At 43.4% G+C, this 20,916-nt stretch overlaps 1 protein-coding gene and 1 long non-coding RNA gene across 2 annotated transcripts in view; one reads left to right on the plus strand and one right to left on the minus strand.

The window, feature by feature from the left end:
- STK26 (serine/threonine protein kinase 26) overlaps positions 1–20,916 on the plus strand; it is a 79,621-nt gene that overhangs the window by 5,546 nt on the left and 53,159 nt on the right. The gene's annotated exons all lie outside the window — the stretch shown is intronic.
- LOC108794006 overlaps positions 6,961–20,916 on the minus strand; it is a 16,158-nt gene continuing 2,202 nt past the window's right edge. Inside the window, exons 2-3 of the long non-coding RNA XR_001941685.1 lie at positions 8,443–8,450; positions 6,961–7,032 (exon numbers count right to left, since the gene is read on the minus strand). This is a non-coding gene — a long non-coding RNA (uncharacterized LOC108794006). The remainder of the gene's footprint in view (positions 7,033–8,442; positions 8,451–20,916) is intronic.

Consider the following 20,916-nt stretch of genomic DNA (forward strand, 5'->3'; position numbering starts at 1 on the left):
AGTATCACAACTAAAATACTTCAGTCACCTTGACCGTCAAAAAATATTTGGATGTGCAGTGTAGTTTCATGACTGAAAACTATAGTAGATACTAATGCTTTTTTTGTTGTCATTGCAGTTTAATTTATAGCGAGATTAGGCTCTCGGAGCAGCAGAACCTACTGTACATTGGCAGACAGAGTTTGGTGAGACTTGTGACTGTGCTGCCAATTACTGTTCAGAAGGTTACAGATGTCGGCCTCAAAATGAACTGCTCTAAACTCAAAGAATGCAAGGCCCTAACCTACTTCAGGCATGGAGATGTACTCTGTGATTACTGTAACTGTTATTTCCCTTCTCTTTGCTCTTTGCCCTTTTGTGTGGAAAGCAAGAATTAAATAAAAGTTTTTTCCTGGACTGGGTTGTTAAGGGTGGTGTGGTAACATGCGGAAAGTGTCACGGTGCAAACTCCGCACAACTCTCGCGCTTGCTCAGTGTCTGATAACTTGGCAAATTCATAACGCTGCAGTATTCCAGCTCTGCATTGGAAGGATTCAGCCTTTTCTCCCTACCAGCCAGATACCCTTGACAGCCCCGTCTGTCCTTTTTTGTTATCAGCATTTCATTTTACATATTTGTGATATTTATGTCAAGAGTTGTTCCCTTTTTTGTTCTGTATCAAAGCCACGTTATTGGAATGTTCTGCTGACATTAAGCAGCACATTACAGAGAATGTTCGGTCATTGAAGCGATATTAAACCTTTTTTCTTTTAATATTTGCTAAAGGGATGCCCACCTTTTGCCTGAGGCTGTTGTTGTTTTTCTTTAAAATCTTTTCATAATAAGGTAAACGCCCACACCTTAATGCTACTGTAAAAGCATATTGCGCTTTTTGCAAAAAATGAATAAATGCATCCACATTGCAAAAAGAAAAAAAAAAGTGGCTGTTAATTTTTTGCATTTAAGCCTGCAAAGCATTGCAACCCTGATCAGCGGATTGTGGGTGCAATGCATAGGCTCCTGCAGACTCTGTCCGGAACATGTTAGGCTGGGTTCACACCTAGGCGTATCGAATATGCGCGTTTGTCGCGCGTTTCGTGACGCGCATTTTTACCGCATTTCGCGGTAAAAAACGCGCGACAAACGCGCGTTTCCGAGGGCTACTTGGCTGTATCCCAATGGAAACGCGTGACAAAAACGCCCCAAAGAAGCTCCTGTACTTCTTTGGACGTAGGACGTTTTGTAGCGTGTTCATACGGCCTGTAATACGCCCATGTGTGAACCATACCCATAAGAAATAATGGGATTTCGGTGTTTGAGTATTTGGCAGAGCGTAGGAACGTGCTACAAAACGCCCAGGTGTGAACCGGGCCTTATGGAGCTAGAGCAGGTTATTAATGGGCTACAAGTGTGGTGATGTCAATGCACTTATACTAAATGGAAAACTGAGTCCCTCTGGATCTGTGAACAAATGACATAGCTGTGCAGGCAGGACCACACATAGCCGCACCCAATCAAAAAAATACCCTGCAAGTAAAAGTATGCTGCGATTTAGATATTTGGGGGGCTACGGAATGGGTCCATGTTCCACCCTAATACAGCCTATAATATCACTCTGTGCCCAATTGATAATAAAGTAATACCAATTTTAGACAGGTTCTGGTTGAAGCATATTTAAACCCACATACCAAAATCTGATATCTTGCAGATTACCAGTCCTTAGCTTTCTCTTATGAAGGCTTTTTTTTCTCCTTTATTTTAACCTGGTGATCCTCTGAATAACTTCCTTTCTGCTTTTGAGTGACATTCACTCAATTCTATCTATGCAAGCGCCACGTGGACATCCTAGGACAGTAAGTGAAAGACTACATAAGACCTCCCTCTTTCTTCATCATAGCATGGAGGGTGGGGGGGGAGGTGTTATGTAGTTCACAAAGAGAACTTGGAGTGGTGTAACTAATGGAGCAGCACATACACAGTGCACAGAGTTGTCAGCTCACAAGATTTCTGATTGCACACACACACACACACATACCGATTTTGGACTCTAATTCTTGCAAAGGTGTTCTATCGGGTTGAGGTCAGGACTCTGTGCAGGCCAGTCAAGTTCCTCCACCCCAAACGCATTCATCCATGTCTATATGGACTTTGCTTTGTGCACTGGTGCCAGTCATGTTGGAACAGAAAGGGGCCACCGCCAAACTGTTCCCACAAAGTTGGGAGCATGAAATTGTTCATAATGTCTTGGTATGCTGATGCCTTAAGAGTTCCCTTCACTGGAACTAAGGGACCAATCCCAACCCCTGAAAAACAGCCCCACACCATAATCCCCCCTCCACCAAACTTTACACTTGGCACAAGGTAGTCAGGCAAGTGCCATTCTCCTGGCAACCGACAAACCCAGACACCTCCATCGGTTTGCCAGACAGAGAGGCGTGATTCGTCACTCCAGAGAACACGTCTCCACTTCTCTAGAGTCCAGTGGCGGCTCGCTTTACACCACTGCATCCGACCCTTTGCATCGCACTTGGTGATGTAAGGCTTGGGTGCAGCTGCTCGGCCATGAAAACCCATTCCATGAAGCTCTCTACGCACTCTTGTTGTGCCAATCTGAAAGCCACACGAAGTTTGGAGGTCTGCAGCTATTGACTCTGCAGACAGTTGGCGACTTCTGCGCACTGTGTACTTCAGCATGCACTGACCGCGCTCTGTCATTTTATGTGGCCTACCACTTCATGGCTGAGTTGCTGTTGTTCCCAGTTGCTTCCACTTTCTTATAATACCACTAACAGTGGACTGTGGAATATTTAGTAGCAAGGACATTTCACGGATGACCTTCTTGCACAGGTGGCAACATATCACGGTACCACGCTTGATCTCACTGAGCTCCTGAGAGCGACCCATTCTTTCACAAATGTTTGTAGAAGCGTCTGCATGCCTAGGTGCTTGATTTTATACACCTGTCGCCATGGAGGTGATTGGAACACCTGTATCCAATGATTTGGTGGGGCGTCCTAATACTTTTGGCAATATAGTGTGTGTGTGTGTGTGTACACACACATCTCTATCTCTTAAAAACACTTTCATTTATGTAACAGTCCAAAAGGAAGCAAATAAGAGAAGTTCATTGTTGAGGTTTGCATACACTTTAACTGCAAGCATGTTTTTGGATTGTGGATGGAAATTAAAACTCCATAGTAATGGTGACAGCTGACCACTTTGCTGCACATACACTGTGTGCACAATTAGGCAAGTGAGTATTTTGACGAAATCACCATTTTTATACATATTGTCCAACTCCAAGCTGTATAAACATGAAGGCTTATTGGATTTAAGCATATCAGGTGATGTATAATGAGGGAGGGTGTGGCCTTAGGTGATAAACACCCAATATCAAGGTGTGCGTAATAATTAGGCAGCTTCTTTTCCTCCGGCAAAATGGGCCAAAGAAGCAATTTAACTGACTGAAAAGTCAAAAATTGTAAAGTCTTTGAGAGGGATGCAGCACTCTTGAAGTTGCTAGGATATTGGGACGTGATCACAGAACCCTCAAACGTTTTGTTGCAAATAGTCAACTGTCGCAAGAAACGTGTTGAGAAAGAAAGACGCGGTCATATTCCAGAATATGCGGTCATATTCTAGAACTGCAACCTACCTGAAGTGCCCAGAAGTACAAGGTGTTCAGGGCTCAGAGACATGGCCAAGGTAAGGGAGGCTGAAACCCAACCACCACTGAACAAGACACACAAGTTAAAACTGCAAGACTGGGCCAAGAAATATCTGAAGACAGATTTTTCAAAGGTTTTATGGACTGATGAGATGGGAGTGATTCTTCACAGACCAGCTGGATGGGGCCGTGGCTGGATCAGTAACAGGTACAGAGCTCCACTTCGACTCAGACGCCAGCAAGGTGGAGGTGGGGTACTGGTATGGGCTGGTATTATTAAAGATGAGGTAGTTGGACCTTTTTCGGGTTAAAGATGGACGCAAAATCAACTCCCAAACCTACTGCCAATTTTTAGAAGACACTTTCTTCAAGTAGTGGTGCAGAAAAAAGTCTGCATCTTTCAAGAAGACCATGATATTTATGCAAGACAATGCTCCATCGCATGCGTCAAAGTACTCCACTGCATGGCTAGCCAGTAAAGGCCTTAAAGATGAAAGAATAATGACATGGCCCCCTTCCTCACCTGACCTAAACCCTATTGAGAACTTGGGGGCTCTTCTTAAACAGAATATTTACATTGAAGGAAAACAGTACACCTCTAGGAACAGTGTCTGCAAGGCAACAAAAAGTTGATTGTAAAGAGTTGAAGAAACTGTCAGGCTCCATGGATGGAAGTCTGATGACTGTTATTGGCTATATTGGTCACTGATTTTGTTTTTGAAATGTCAGAAATGTTTGTAAACTGAGTTTTTTGTTTTTTTTATTCTCACTTTAACAGATCAAAATAAGTGAAATGGGAAATGTTTCATTTTCCATTTAGGGCCCGTTCACACCAGTGCGTTCCTGATTGTGGCCGGAACGCACTGGATCGCATTCCGGCCGGGACAGTTTGTTGTGGGGCCGGAGGGGGCGTAGTGGTGCATTAAAGTGAATGGAACCACAGTGCGATCGGCTGCACAGGAACGCTAGGCGCATCAATGCCTGCGTTCCAGTCCAGTCAGAAAAAATAGTGTGTGTGTGCGTATATTGGGCCTAATTCTGAGTTTACTTACGTTGTAACTCTTTCTGCACTTTAAAAAAAAATGCAGCTGGTTTACATTTACCCCAGTGCACAGCAACGCAATATTTAGCAAGGGACATCAGCAATAGTATTCTCGTTTCCAGCAAATAGTATCTTTCTTTGAGCTTAGCCTGCATAAATCAATGTAGCTTAACACACTTGGTGTGAACAAGTCCAAGTCTGTGTAAACCCAAACGGTGAATGTTTTTCTATTTGCTTTTGGTCCAGCAAATGTATAATTGAAAACCTTTTTGTTATAACTGTTCGATAAGTGCAAAACCTACCTGTTAATTTTGTCAAATCTTGTGAGCTGATAATTTCCTGTGCTCTGTGTACAGGCAGGGTTGATGGAGATGAGGAGGGAGAGGGCTGTTTTTTTGTAATAAAGTAGGCAGGGCTGACACCACCTGCTTCAGAGTTCAGAAACAAAAATAGTGTGTCATGTCATAGGAAGATAGTAGTACGTTATTTTTCGGACACATAAAAAAAAAATATTCCGTTTTACTTTCTGCATGTTTGAAGGAATAAAAAATGGAGGGTTGTGCCTGTATTGCAGAGATGTATGAAATGCGTGAACACTACCACAGTGTGCAGGAGGAAGACAAATATTTTACTAGGCATGTTACATTAAGGAAGGTGGTGGGGGTTAATGACACCTCTACTAGAAGTACAGTCGTCCTTCATGTAAAACATGATAGCAGCGTTGTAGAGCACATTGTGAAAAAGTGTAGGGCTGCAACAACTAATCGATGATAATTCATGAGAATCGTTATCAACGATTCTCATCGATTAGTTGATTCCTCCTCCCTGCTGGCGCCGGCTACAGCGGTCTCTGTCTCTTCCAATCCCTGCCTATGTCGGCAGAGGCAACGCGGGCAGATAAAAAAAAATCAGTGTATCCCTAGCGTCTCCTCCCAGCTGGGCGTTGGTCTGATGCAGTGGCCAGTGCCTAGCGGTGAGGAGAGAAGCTTTCAGGAGGAGGAGTTCTTCCCCTGCAACTCTCGACTCCACCTCCTGTGTCAGAATGGAGAGCGGTGTGATCTGCCACAGGAGGCGGAGCTCTCCTCTGCCACTGCCCACCCCACCTCCTGTGACGGCTCATTCAGGATGGAGAGTGGTGTACAAACAGTCAGCGATCAGCTGATCACTGAGTGTTTGTAAATAACTGGACAGTTTTGGCTTGATAAATTCTGCTGCGGAATGTGCGTTGTGGTTCCATTCATGTCATTGGCACCCCAGACACTCCTCCCGCCCGCAGTGCGATTGCCTGCACTGGAACACGTGGTTATTCTGAAAACTTAACTCTCAATTTGTGTATTTTATTTTAAATAAAAGATGGTATTTCATTTTTTATTTTATCCGATTTAATTGAAAAAAATATTTGCAGCCCTAATAAAGTGTGCATTCTACTCTTTGTAACCAGCAGTGTCTAAAGTCTTTCTCCCTCTCCCTCCATGGGCTTCAGAAGGGAGTGCTTGGCAGGAGTTACACTGCCAGGGCACACAGTATACATTGATGGTTACCTAACTATACACTTTTGGGTCTGTTTATAAAGCAGTGACTTTTACCAAACATTCACTGGTGCTGAATCAAACACTGTAATTGAAAACAAGTGCAGCTGGAAGGTTGGCCTGCAGTGAATGTTTGGTGAATATCAATTTCACTGCTTTATAAACATGCCCGTTGTTTGTTAAGCTTCTCGTTGCTTTACTCCTATTAAATGTTGCATGCAACAGTTGATTATTGGCTACTCAGTGACTTGTACTAACTTCTATGGTGGTCCTTCCACCAGGAGGGCATTCCAAGTGAAGAGCATGGGCAGTAGATGCTGCGCTTCTGCCCTAGCCTTAAATGTTTGACATGACGAGCTGAAGTGCAGATACATTGTTGTTGTAGTATTAGTATTTTAGTATTTAAACACATTTTTGTGTCCTTTTGGCATTCCTTTTGGATCATGGACTCAGGCTGTACACTGGGCTTTGATTTCCAGCAAACAGCGTGGATGGGGGATTCCTACCCGCCAGGCTATTGTATTCTGACAGCAGCGGATAACTGCTGTCAGAATATCTGAACAGTGACTGATGATTGGTTGCACTCATTGTTCAGCTGAGAATTTTTTGGACCAGCTATGGAGTTTCTGTACAGAGTGGCGCTACTGGGGCCACACAGCTGGTCCATCATCTCCACCTTTCTATAACAACCCTCCCCCTTTTTATGTAGCAAGAGGGGGAGGAGGGGAGGGAATGTAAAGTTTCACTTGAGTGACCACTCTGACTCTTCTGGGGCTGTTGACATCAAATCCAAGATGGCAGCACCCAGCAGAAGTCTCGGGGCATTAGGATGTTTATATCAGGGAGGCTTTTACTGGCAAATAACCTAATGCTGAAACATTGGAAACGGATGTATAATGGCAAGATTGTTGTTGAAATAATGGTCTGGTGGCGGGGTCTCTTTAATACTGACTTGAGCAGCAGTTAGAGGCAGCACAAGTATCGATCTGAAGACGCAGCAAGGTGCACTTTAGCACTCTTACCTTTTACAAATGGTAGAGATGCACCAATACCATTCCTCCCTCCCCCCCCCCCAACCCCACTATGCCTCCTGTTTTTATTGTCATGTGACTGTTTTTCCGAAACATTACAGACTGGTTTTAGTTCATTGGTTAAGTGCCAGGGCCCAGTCACAGCTGAAAACGCTGCTCCACTGGTGGTTCTGCCACTGACTCCAAGCTGTAGAGGGACTACAAATCTCAGCAATACATTATACTGCAATGCAGAATACCACCAGCTATAGAGGACTACAAATCCCAGTGATAGCATTATTCTGCATTGCTGCATAATGTTGCATTGCTGCATAATGTATTGGCTATAGAGGACTACAAATCACAGTGATGCATTATACGCAATGCAGAATAATACCATCGGCTATAGGGGACTACAAATCACAGCAATACATTAATGCAGAATAATATGAAGCTACATACTTTGTGTTGCTCCAGGGTTCCGGCCTGATGTCTCCAGCGGAGGATCAGGAGGGCTCTGTGGGGTCTATAGTGGGTTGAGCGGGGTCTCGCCAGGGTCCAGATGGTTATACGGTGGCATGGTTATCCAGGAAGGAGATGTGCGGCAGGGGGGGCTTTAAACAGGAAGCCTGCCGAGGTCTGTCCCATTTAAAGTGACGGTAGCGGTGCTTAGTATCAAGGCATTTTCACAAGTACGAGTAATAAACTTTTGAGGTTGGTACCCTCCCCCCCAAAAAAAAAATTGTTCTCAGCTTTTGCTTAACGTTCACTTTTTTTGCTTTTCCTAGAAGTCTGCACAGACCTTGAGGTGCTTCTAGGTATCCCTAGCACTTTCCTTGGGTTTGTTTATAATAGACCTTTTCTCTTGCACATCAAACCCAAGAACAACATGCAAGCCTACCAGTCCAGTAGATGCAGTGGCTGCATTAGTTTTCTTTTCTCTATATTTCCCACCTTGGGATCCAGCCAGTAACACACTTTCTGTTCTAGGGTCATAACACTCACTTTTAACCCCTTCGTGACTGACGACGTACAGTGTACGTCGCCAGCATCGGGGCTGTTTAACCCCTTCGTGACTGATGACATACAGTGTACGTCGCCAGCATCGGGGCTGTTTAACCCCTTCGTGACTGACGACCTACAGTGTACGTCGCCAGCATCGGGGCTGTTTAAACAGACTCCCGGCGACTTTTGCCGCCGGGACTCTGTTTAAACGTCTAGAGCTGTTGTAGAGCCTTTACAACAGAAGCGATTCTGGCGACTTACCTGTCGCCAGATCGCTTCTGTGTCCCGAAGAAGGGGCCGCCCCCGGACACCGCCACCGTGCTTCCCGGGCTCCGTTGTCCCTCCTATGAGCCCGGGACCGGCGTCCTTGGTGTCCGCGGGGAGGAGGTCGACGAACTTCCATTAATCGATCTATTCATCGTTCTATGGGACCGGGAGCGATGCAGATTGCATCACTTCCAGTCCCTGGGCTGTCAGTTCTGGGCTCCTGCAGCCCAGCTATAAGCTATTGAAGTGCGATCTGCACTTCAATAGCTTATTTCCAGTGTAAAGGTGACACTGAGGGTCTTTTGGACCCCCAGCATCACCTTAAAGAGGACCTGTCACCACCATCTGCTATCACATGGGGGGGCTTGTAAGCCCCCCCATGTGATAGGCATTCAGAAAATATATAATGTGTGGGGGTTTTAAGTAATTTTCAGGCCTAAAATGTGGAATATAACATGAGTGCAAAAAATGGAAAAAAAGGCCTGTCATGAAGGGGTTAATGTACTATGCCTATGAAGGAGCGGTATTGTCACCCTAGGCTGCTTGCTCCTTGTTGGGATTTCAAACCCCTAACCTTCAGTTTCATAACTTTAGGGCAGTAGTTCTGTAGTCTGCTATGTGAACTAGGGCAAGGGCTGATAACTGTGCTTGGGATTTTGGTGCAGCAGAGGCAGAGAGCATATTATTAGGATCTTCCTGGATTTCAGAGAGTATAATTTTGTATTTATTTTTCTTAGTTGCTTTTAACCTCGTCACAGGCATATCCTGTCCATTCTGACTTCTGATTAATAAATTACATTAATGGTGTCCTCAGGGGGCCATGTCTGGGAACAGGAAGAGCTGCTTAGTGATGGGTAACACCTACATTGATGTTGTAGCAATCTTGCAATATGTGGAATGAATGAAAAAATGGGCCCGAGCAGAATACCTGCTGCAATTGATATATCCTTCATAGCGTACTGATCAGATAATGTTTCAAAGGCTGAGGCCGCCATGGTCTAAGTCCATGAAATACAGATCATTATGGGAGATCTTTTCCTTTATACAAGCTACTAGCGGACTGGTGGTGAGGATCATCTCCCCAGTGTGGGTACACTGCAAAAAAGCTGAGAGGTTCTATTAATATTATTAATATTATTATTATTATTATTGTTATTCAGGATTTATATAGCGCCAACAGATTGTGCAGCGCTTTACAATATAAGGAAGACATTACAATAGAAGACAAGATGGTAAGGAGGGCCCTGCCCATGAGGGCTTACAGTCTAAAGGGGAGGGGCAATAGATACAAGGGGTGGTAGCTGTGTGGGGAGGAATTGTTTGCGAACGTGATGGTTTAGTGGTTAGTTTTAGGTGGGATAGGCTTCCCTGATCAGATGAGTCTTCAGGGATCGCCTAAAGGCAGTCAGAGTAGGAAATAGACAGGTTGGGGTACAGAGTTCCAGAGGATGGGAGGTACTCTAGAGAAGTCCTGGAGGAGAACATGGGAGGAGTTGAGTCTTTCATCTAAACAGGAAGGAAGCTCCCACTGGAGTTGTACTTTAACATGCGGTGCCAGCACTCCCATTATGACTTGTGTGTAACATTCCTAATTTGAAGATGAAAATCGCTTTAATCCCCCATTCACACTTGCTAAGACATCAAAACTGTTTTTGCACATGTGTCACACATCAGGCAATCCAATAATATAAATGGGCTGTCCTACACACGGCACAGAAGCCCATGTACATTTTTGAGGTTCAATTTTTGCATGTATTTTTAACAATGCAATTTTTGCACGTTTTGTCTGCGTGTTTGGGGTGCCATTAGCAATGAATGGCCTTGCAAGCCTGACACATTTTCCCACATTTTGTGAATTTTGGGCAGAATTGCTGGACTTTGCATGTTCATTAAACCCTCAGATTTTTTAACATAAACCAATACTGTAATGTGCACCTTACTGTAATCCATGGTGGTTTACCTTCTCTTTGCTGCTCTTCCTTTTAAATCCTCATGTCTTCTCATGCTTGGGGAGAACTTCCCTTTGCAGCTGAGTGCCTCTTCCTGTAGTGCTGGCTCAGGTTGCAAACCTACACAGACACCATGTATCCATTCCAGAGACAGGGCAGTCTGCTGCAAAACAGAAGTTCTGCCCAGCATGAGAAGAGATACGGATTTAAAAGGAAGAGCAGCAAAGAGATGGGATTACAGTAAGGCACACAGTACAGTATTTTATGTTAAAAAATCTGAGAGTTTAATGTCACTTTAAGGTTGCAGATCTCTTCTAAAGCCTTGTATAAGTTTTTACTGCAAATGTACTACTATTATACAAGCTGAAGCCCATGTATACAAGGCCTTCCGAAATGTGATTGTAAGGTAATGTAGAGCATTTAATCTCTATTTTTAGCATGGCGGGAGCTGATAACTCATTCTGTGTATCCTTAGTAGTTAATGTGCAACAAGGCTGATGTGAACCTTGACAACACAAGAAATCTTTATGGTTTGAGGCCACACATCAGTCACATAGAGGATTTATATAGTTACACCCTTGTGTAACCCTTAAGCTGGTCAGCCACTGGAAGCAACAGTTGACAGGTTCTGAAAGCCTGTTGACACTTCTGATGTCTGTAATTGTCAGTGGAAAGGCTTCTTAACATCTCTATCTTGCTAGTCAGCCCTGCTGACTTTTACAATACCTCAACAATCTGATTGGATGCAGGCATTCGGGTACTTTGAGAGCCAGTGGGGCCGACTAGCAAGATACTAAAGCTTGGCCCAGTGTGAGATTCCCCCATCCACTGCATTTAGCGTAGATGGAGGAATCTGTTGCACTTTTACTATCTGACCATAGAAAATCTGCAGATAATCTATGGGTGTATGGCCAGCTTTACCCTCTGCGGATGGTCTGTGGCATTGTGTAAATGTACCAGAGCATTGTGTCATTTGCTACCAGAGCTTCCCAAATGCCTCATGCGTTTATCAAGAGTTGATTTGTTTGGCAAGGAGTTGACGGGCTTTTTGCCTACAGCACCATAGAAAGGAGCAGCTTCCCAAACACTATAGAGATCTTAAGACGCCTTTCCACTGACATCAATTACAGACATCAGAAGTGTCAACAGGCTTTCAGAACCTGCCAACTGTTGCTTCCAGTGGAAGTTAAAGCAACACAAGCACTTGTCTCACATATGGATATGTATTAACATTTTGGCTTACAGTTTGTAAGATTATGAAAAGCATTTGTAAAGTGTTGTAAATGCTACAAAAGCCTGCTGTTCATGCCTGTGTGAACGAGCCCTGTTGGAGGTCATGCTGCTGTAGAAGAAAGTATAAATATCTTTTGGAAAGTCATGAGATTTCTGCCAAATGTTTTGTTGGTGCATATCTCAACAATGGCACTTCCAGAGGTTAGAGAACCATGTAGTAATTTTATATAGTAATATATGCCACCTACATCTACTTGCAAATAAACATGGGTGACCCTTTTGCTCATATTTGTATTAAGCCAACCATACACATTACAGTTTGTACAAATGATGCAAGGGTCTGTCTAACTGGATACGTCTTCTATGAATGGTCAAGGTTAGGGAAGCAGCGATACCAATACTAGTATCGGTGCCTATACCGAGTATTTGGGCGAGTACTCCGATGCCTAGCCCGATACCCGAGCTTCCAGTATGAGGAAGCTGGGCAGCAAGTAATTACACACTGCCTGGCTTCCTGATTGGTGATAAGGGTGATGAGTGGCCAAAAAGCCGGCTCCATGCTTCCTGGAGATGGCTTCCCTGGCAATCGGGAAGCTGGGTGGCAATTCATTACATGCCGCCTGGCTTCCCTAATAGGACTTCTGGTATCGGTATTTGGTATCGGTATTTGGTATCGGTACATGCTTAGTTTTGGTAGTTTCTTGTATTACATGGTTTTGGTGACGAACACACACACCTGTTTAATGAAGTGAAAGATGCACCTAATCTTTCAGAATACCGTAGCTACTTTGATAACGTTTGCTCCAAGTTTAAGAACAGTGTCTCCATGTGTGTTACCACAAATCAGGAGTACTGTAACATAGTGGCATGCATTGAAAAATCCAGTTCATTTCTATGGAGGGGCTGTCCACTGTTGGGATGGGTAATACAGGCTCTCCATGGAATTAATGGAATTGTCTGTGTATGTCTACAAGCAGCAGCTTCCCGGCTGGAAGACTTTGCAGCAGCGGTTGTGTGGCTTCAGCTGGGATCTGGCAGGAGTATGGACAGATGAGCGTAAAACTGGCCATACTCTAATTTCTTTCACACAACAAAATCTACCCGATTCTTCCCTCCACGCTAAACAGTGTCCGTCCGCCTACCTGACAGTGACTGCAGCTGGTTGGCAATACATTGTTCAGCTGACAATTTTCAGCCTGGTACTTCAACAAGTTGTTGAATAATCCACTTTTGTATAGCTAGCAGGGCCACTCATTAACATTTGCCCGATTCACAGGCATCAGTCCAAATGATAGCCTTGACCCTCATGTTTAATTGGTTGATAAATCTGCATTTTCATTTTCTCAGTGACTTGGTGGTTGGAAGTGTGACCTCACAATCCTGTGTAGTGTGCATCTAGTTTTTTTTTTTCCTGGTGAAAAATGAACAGAGCATAGTGTGGCAGGGGTGTGGAAATGTTTAAAAAAAACTACATGTCCAAGGACTAAAGCGGGGTCCCCGTCTACTTGTTCCTCATGACAATCTCTCATTAGTCAGCGCTGTCGGGTGACCACGCTGACAGAGTGCAAAATTGAGAATACATGCCACAGGTACAGATAGTATACCAGTACTGGCAGACGGGAAGAAAGTTGCGTGAAAGAGAGGGGCCAGATATGTGCGGGTAATTCCATTTTCCCAAATTGCTTGTGAAAAAAAGTTTTGAATTTACCCTTTAGGGCTGGTGCATACTTGGGCGATCGTGTGCGGTTGCATACAACGGTTTGAGGCGCGGCCCCATTGATTTCAATGGGGTTACATCTGCATGGCAAACGCTAAATAAAGGTACATATACCTTTTTTCTCGACGCACCTTGCAGTGTTTTCAACCGCGATTATGCGTGATTGCTCGAGCGGTATTGTGGAGGGAAACCGCCAAATCTGGCACAACTGGGGTGGCATTAGAAAATGGCACTGCCAGCGCGATCGGTGATGTGCGATTCCGTAACCGCCCAGCCATTTGTGCGATTTGTGTGCAAGATTGCTATCTGGTCATGGATCGCCCACTCCGCTCACACACAATGCCCTATGCATGTGTTTTATTCGCAGCAGGGTTGGTTTTGAATTCTTTTTAGTTTTTTTTTTTTTTATGTATTAAATCAATTAACTTTATTGCTATCACAGAGGCTAATAAGCTGCTGTGTGATAGCATTTGGAAGTGACAGGTTCTCTTTGTTGAACCTGTCACCTCCAATACAGGAGTTCTAGCACAGTAATGTGCTTGTTCTCCTGTGGCGGTAAGGCTACAAATACAGCATTACTGTATCAGTGCTCACGCAATGGACTGTCTCCGCTCTGCTCCCCGATCTAATTTGCAATGATACCAAGTCCCCCAGAAGTGCGGGGTCTCCGACGACCACGGCGGGGAGAGGCAGCGGAGGGAGATGACGGAGGCAGCGGCTGGGGACTCTGGCGGAGAGGCAGCGGCTAGAGAGAGTGAGGGGGAGTGATAATAAAGCTGCTTACAAGTGTTGAACAAAACCGCTCCCACACTATATTTAGCCTTGCTGCTTGGCCGAAGCAGGGCTAAATGTAGAAAAAAAACTACCCGCCCGAAGCGGCATGTCCCGGGCGATAGGGATTCCACACCCTTGTAGTGGTATAATATACCACTCCATTGGATCTAGTGTTTGCTACTATGGCATTGCACTTTGGAACGGATTCGTGAATGAAATGTATACTCTGTAAAACACTTAGGGCAGTCCACACCATTGTGGTGTGATATAGACAGTCCATTCAATTGTAACAAAATAAAGTGGTGCATGTGCCATTGCTAGCAGAGCTCCACAATGCATGGTTTTGCCACATGCTCTGTGCTGGGATGCACATTTGTCGGCAAGGTGCATTGTAGTGCCATACAGAATGGGGGGGCGATATTTTATACCTGAAGTTAAGTTAAAATGAAGGTAGTGTATGTATTTTTGGTGTGTTTTTTACAGCGAGAAAAAAAAAATGTTTGCGACCTCACCAAAAGTAGTTTTACACCTTGCTCCAAACCAAAAGATTTCATCCCTATTCCAGTCCTCAAAAGAGACTGCATGCCAACCCTAATCAGTAACCCTTCCTCAACACTGACCTGAAACAGGCATTCAGAATAGTAGTTCAGAGTTCACTGGTCTATAGTTGATTGGGTAGAGAAGCCAGAATCGGTGACCGACAGACCTGGTGATTAAAAATCAGTGCAAGATCCCATGTTTGTAGATTGGACTGACTGGCTCTCAAATTTTTCCCATTGTCCACGCTTTTGTACAGCACTGCAGTATGTGGCTGAACTTCATAAATACCATAGTTTACCTATATTCATTTTCATCTATTCTCCTGACATGTTATATCCATAATGTAGAGTGATCCCTGGTAGATTAGTTCCTCTTACAGTAGTTCTATAGAAGAAGTCAGGTCTTTGTGCTATGTTTTTAGAAATTTGTGGTTGAAATTTTGGCAAAGTTTAAACTACCAATCATCTTCCCTCCCCTTATTTTATAAAGGCTATGTAATTTTAAAGGTTTGCTTTTTCGGTGCTATTTTTGCTCTGTTTTTCTTTTCCCAAAGTTAAATGTTGCATTATGTAGATACTAACAGAAGTCCTGTGTGTTTTTTCTGCGGCTTCAAAATTGCCCATGATGGTCCCCCCTCCCAATCTTTGCTTAGATTGAATTTGACTTGTGCTGCAAGCCAGTGTGTTTCTTGCTTTGCTTTCTGTCTGTTATCTTGGTACACTTTTGTAAATAAGGAAGCACCCTCGAGCTGAGGTTGTCATGTTCTATTCTTAGTGCAGGGCTGGTACCTACTACATTCATACAAATATTAGCTCATTTTAAATGCATTTATTATCAGCTACTTTTGATTAATGGCAGTTTCGACCTATGAAAACCCATAAGGGGGACTCTTGTCTATGTACACACAGGCAGCAATGAAACCTTCACTTGTTTTGTAGCTTCCTGTGTTCCCATCAGGGGGAATTTCCCTTCTGGTTCTGTCACATAATGGGGCAGATCTCCCATATGTGGGACACTGTAATGAGAAGTTGAGAAGAGGTTCTAACCCCTCCTAAGTGTTCCAAACAGAGTTGGAAATAAGAAAAATGTCCACGCTACCAGTGATGGGCGTTGGGCAGAACAGGCATGCAGGCAGCAATAAAAACAGTAGAGCTGTGAATGTTTAAAACCAACGTTGGGATTTTTCTAATGATTTTTGGTTCCCAGTGTATGATGGGTTAGCTAAGGTAGGTCAGCAGGCACTGTTTGCTTTGCAGCTCCATTTATGTGATTGAAAACTTAAACTAATTTGTTCTGTAAAGGACGAGTCTTCTGCTTGTATGTAACACTGATGGGCTGGCTTACTGGCCTAAAGAAATGTGCAGGAAATGGGAAGGGTTGCGCAAGCTTCAGCGTGATAAGGAACTTCCAGAACTTTGCTGGTCATAAAGGTCTGGCGTTCAGCCGTATACCTATAGCAGTATTTTCAGTTTTTATTCTAGAGACAATACTTTGCCTGGAATAGATAAAGTAACATAATTGCTTGTTCGTGGGCCATGCAAGTAGTACAGGAATGCTTTTCCCTGCATCGTGAAGAGATCCAGTCGCCATGCCAGAGTGCCTTCGAATGGTGGTTTGAAGGGATCATGACAACCCTGAATAAGTTTTTTTTCAGGTTGTGCAGTGGCAGATTGGCACGGTGAGGGGACTGTGGAAAAGGCAAACGTGGACTAACCTTTTAAATTTCCCACCCCAGGTAAAGTACAGATTTGGTTTAATTCCGTTTAGGTTTTGAACAGCATTGGGGGTCTTGCTGGTACCCTGTGGCAGATAGACATTCAGTTCCTAAAACACCTAGCGGAAAATATTTGAACAGTGTAAATCAAGCGCCTTTCATTTCGGAGCATTTTTCCTGCACTATTACCCTGTTTCCCTGAAAATAAGACCTACACCGAAATTAAGACCTAGTACCATTTTTGGGAATTGCTAAAATATAAGACCTATCTGAAAAATAAGACCTAGTTGTGACCATTCCCAGGGACAGTGGTGGCATAAGGGGGAACTTGAAGAGCCGCGGGAGAGAATCAGCGGTGCCAACTAAGCCAGCGCTAGAGGAAGCGAGGCAGCAGCGCAGGGAGCAGAGCCGCATAAGCTGATGCCTCCTCTATAGCGCCGGTTCCTGTCACAGGTGGAGTGATACCAAATGCACTCTGCCTATGAGGAATCTATAGTGAAAGTGCGCTTTATCGCTCATTCTGGTTACCAAATTGCTCTTGGAAAGTTATGGCACCTCCGATCACCCTATTCTTAACTTTGCCATTTTGGATTATTTAATTTGAATTTGCATTAACTTTAGATTGGTGTACATAAAAAAAAAAAATAAGACCTACCTCGAAAATAAGACCTAGTGGTGTTTTTTTGAGCCAAACAAAATATAAGACAGTGTCTTATTTTCGGGGAAACACGGTAGTTGTTTTGTGGGGCTCACAAATTGCTTTCCTGTGAAGTGGTTTTATTTTATTCATTCTTAATGCATATTCTTAACCAGAACAATAGGTTACTTCTGGAAGCAGAGTCGTGTTTTGTGAGAAATCTTGGCATGGCTTTTAACATTTTACACCTTACTACTGAAAACCATCACGCAGTCCTACCATTTTCTCGGTTATGATGACTGTTTTTGCCCAGTCCACCTATTTCTGGTTGAAGACCCAGGGTTACACTATTTTTTGTAGTGTTTGTCAGTAGATCACAGCCCGATTCCGTAAGCCAGGTAGCCAATGTGGCACAACAAGAATAAAAGGAAATCGCAGAGGATTTGTTCTCTAGGTTACAAAAACACCAAATTCTGCTTCATAGGTAGCTCATGTACCTTTCTGAGCATTGGGCATCAAGCTACAGGTACCCGAGTGCTCATATGTGAACAGGCACAATTTGAAAGCATGTGATTTTGAGTTTTGGTGCTTTGAACTTTATGCCACAGAACTCTTGGATGTGAATTTGGGCTAATGTAAAAGAAAAATTGCATGGCATGGGGTGGCTTGTCATGCAATTGCGTGAAACCTGGTACAATGGTTGTGCCCGGAGTTGGGCTGTAATGTCCTTAGGTTCCTGGTTTGGCCTTACTAGCTCTTAAAAGAAAAAAACCTCTGCCACTGGTACGGTTTTGTTTGAAATGCATGTTCAATGCAATCTAGAATTACCAAGTCTTGATTTTTCTTTGTTTTTTTCCCCCCGATATCTTTCCTGGGGTCGTCAAGAGGCAGCTTTAGCCTTGCCCCATACTATGTATCACTGTGATTTTGCATACAACTTTGGCTAGAAGCAATTACAGTGGATTCTTTAATTAGTCTTCTACTGTTGAAGGTTGAAAAGCTGCAGTTTAGAGTGACGCTTCTGTAAAATCTGCTGTGTGCACTGGACCAGTCTGCGTGTTGTAGTGGTTGTGGCCCAGATGTCCTAGGGAGGTAGAGCATTCTTTTTTGATGCTTTTGTTTATAAGCCCTGAGGCTAGCTATCTCCGCTTCCCATAGTTCTGAAATGCAGAGTAAACTTTATAAAGTGATTTTTACATGCAGGTGCCGTTTACAGGTAACCATTCAAATGATTTAAAGTGTATTTTTAACCATAACACTTCTGTGTATCTTAAGCACAGTATTTTCATCTATTGTATCAAAAGGTTTGTGGACCCCTAAACCTTCAGGGCCCGTTCACACATACGGCGACGACCTGTGTTTTTACCGCACTGGATCAATGCAGGTCTCCACAAGGACACCTAAAAAACAATTGTTTTCAGTGTGTCCAATTAAAATCACACCACAGGTGGAATGGGAGGTGTGCTGTAATGGCACTGCATACCACCACGGGGCACTGTACTGTTGTGCGGAGACCTAATTGGAATGTACACGTTGTACTCTCTACATAAGGTTACACAGTGAGTGTACAATGTGTACACTCCCGTTAGGTTCTGGCATGGTAGTGCAGTATGCTGAGGTGTGTTTTAGCAGAGAGGCTAGTTTGAACGGTCCCTAATACTTACACAACATGGATATTGGCAAATTGAGTCCAAGTGTTACTGCGACATGATACAAAGGCATTTTAGACAATCGCATGTTTCCAAGTTTTTAAAAAAGTTTGGTGAAAGGCCATTTTTCTGTTCCATTATGATTTTGCACCATGTTGAAAGCCAGTTCCATAAAGACATGGTTTAAGTAGTGTTTGGAGAAATTCAAGTGGCTGCGCAGAGTCCCGACAACCCTATTGAGCACTTTTGGGATTAATTGGAATATTGCGTGCTAGGCTGGCTCATCCAACATCAATACCTGACTTCCTAAATGCTCTTTTGGCTGCATTGGCCCATATTACCACAGATGCACTCCAGACTCTTGTTAAAACACCTTCTCAGACAGCTCAGTGTTGATGCTCATGGTTTCGGAATGGTATTTCCAACAAGCTCATATAGATGTTATGTTATGTCCACAAACTTTCCCCATATAGTATATTTCCTACTTTGAATTAAAATATACCTGGTGATCCTATTTGCGTTGTGTATTCAAGAAGAAAAAGGTAACTGAGTGCAAAACTAGATTGAATATCAGGCGGTGGTGACCTGGTGAGAGAACCTGTCATTTTTCTCTGTATGGGCAGTGACATTCTGTTCTATGTCTATTCCTATCTATGTAAATCGGAAACTGTCACTAAAGGATTCCTTTTTTTTTTCTTAATAGCATCATAAAAGGGAAAGAAAAAAAAAAAGATGTCCAAAGTATTTTGCTGTTCTCAAATACAGTGATCTTCTAAGATTGTTAGTAAAGATACTTAATCATGTTTTTCCTTTCCTTAACAATGTATTTGCTTACACACATGACTGTATGGGGAAATGGCATGATCTTTGGTTACATAGGTATGCACTGGAGGCCAAGATCTTGAGCCCTAATGCTGTGTATTACATTGATACCCAATTTAAGACATGACATTGAGCTTATTCAGTATGACTGTGCAGAGAGCTGCAATGATCAACATTGTCTCGTAGCAGTCAATCAGATGTCATTTTAGTGAAGTCCGACCTGTAAAACTTGAAATTGGATTGAGTAAGTTCATAGGCCCAGTTCACAATCGGTGCGTGTAGGGGGCCAGTAGAAGTCAATGAAAAATGCATGATGCATACATTTGTATTACTTACAGAACTATTAACCTGTTGCTTGCCATGATTACAGTGTGCATTAATATGCCCAGATTTCTGTAATATTGCAGAGTGCAGTGACTTGTACAGCCAGTCAGCATATTTTTAATCATCTGACTACAAAAATTAAGTTTTCTCGGGTTGGCAATTTGTTCTCCGCCATTGCTCATGGTGCTTCTATTAATCAGTGCTGATGATGTGACTTTAGTCATGTCACAAGTGTACAGTATATGCGGAAGGGAGCAATTAATGGGCTGTGCCAGGTTTCTGTTTGCTAATTCACTTGTATTGGTCAGTAGTGATGTTTGCATTTGTTTTTATAAAATTGACAAGCTGGATGAAGTTTACATTGACGTGCGTTTTGGGACACATCACTGGAGGTACATTAACCATGCGAGTCCCCGGACATTTTTTTTTTTTTTGTCCTCCGTTTCACACATCTTTTAGGTTTTGTAGTCTACCCTAACATATTTACAGCTTGTTTTGTAATGGACAGAGCTTTAGGCCCCATTCACACTGATCGATGTGTTGCACGATTTCAACTAAATTGCTCAAACATCAGCTCAATGTAGCTTGTCCAATGCATTTCAATTGAGCTTTTCACATCTCACAGCTCAATGTCGCCTGCAGCTCAAGCTTGTGGCTTGAACATGACCAATTTTTTGGTGGATTTCGTGCGATTTGGCCCAATAGACTTCAATGGTGTAGCTCAATGTCGCACGAATTTGCACGACACTGTTGCGTTAAAGAAGTGTCAGTTTTGCTCAAAAATATAAAGGAACATAAGCATGAAACGGGAATAGGAATTGTCATATCAAGACTGCTTTTGATTGGATACAGCCCAATGCAGCAGCTGCGAAGTCCATGCCAAAAGTAGAGCTACGTAGCGTGACAATATGTGCAATGTAGCTCAATGTCTCTCAAAGGCGCTCGGCTCAAATCGACGATGAAAAAGTGCTTTTTCTGATGTAGCTCGGTGTGAACGGGTTCTCAATTTGGTAACAAATTTGGATAGAAATATTTTTTTTTTTCTTGGCGATTTTTTT

Source organism: Nanorana parkeri, unplaced genomic scaffold (assembly GCF_000935625.1).
Source record: "Nanorana parkeri isolate BGI_ZX_2015 unplaced genomic scaffold, ASM93562v1 scaffold801, whole genome shotgun sequence".
Taxonomy (NCBI): Eukaryota; Metazoa; Chordata; class Amphibia; order Anura; family Dicroglossidae; genus Nanorana; species Nanorana parkeri.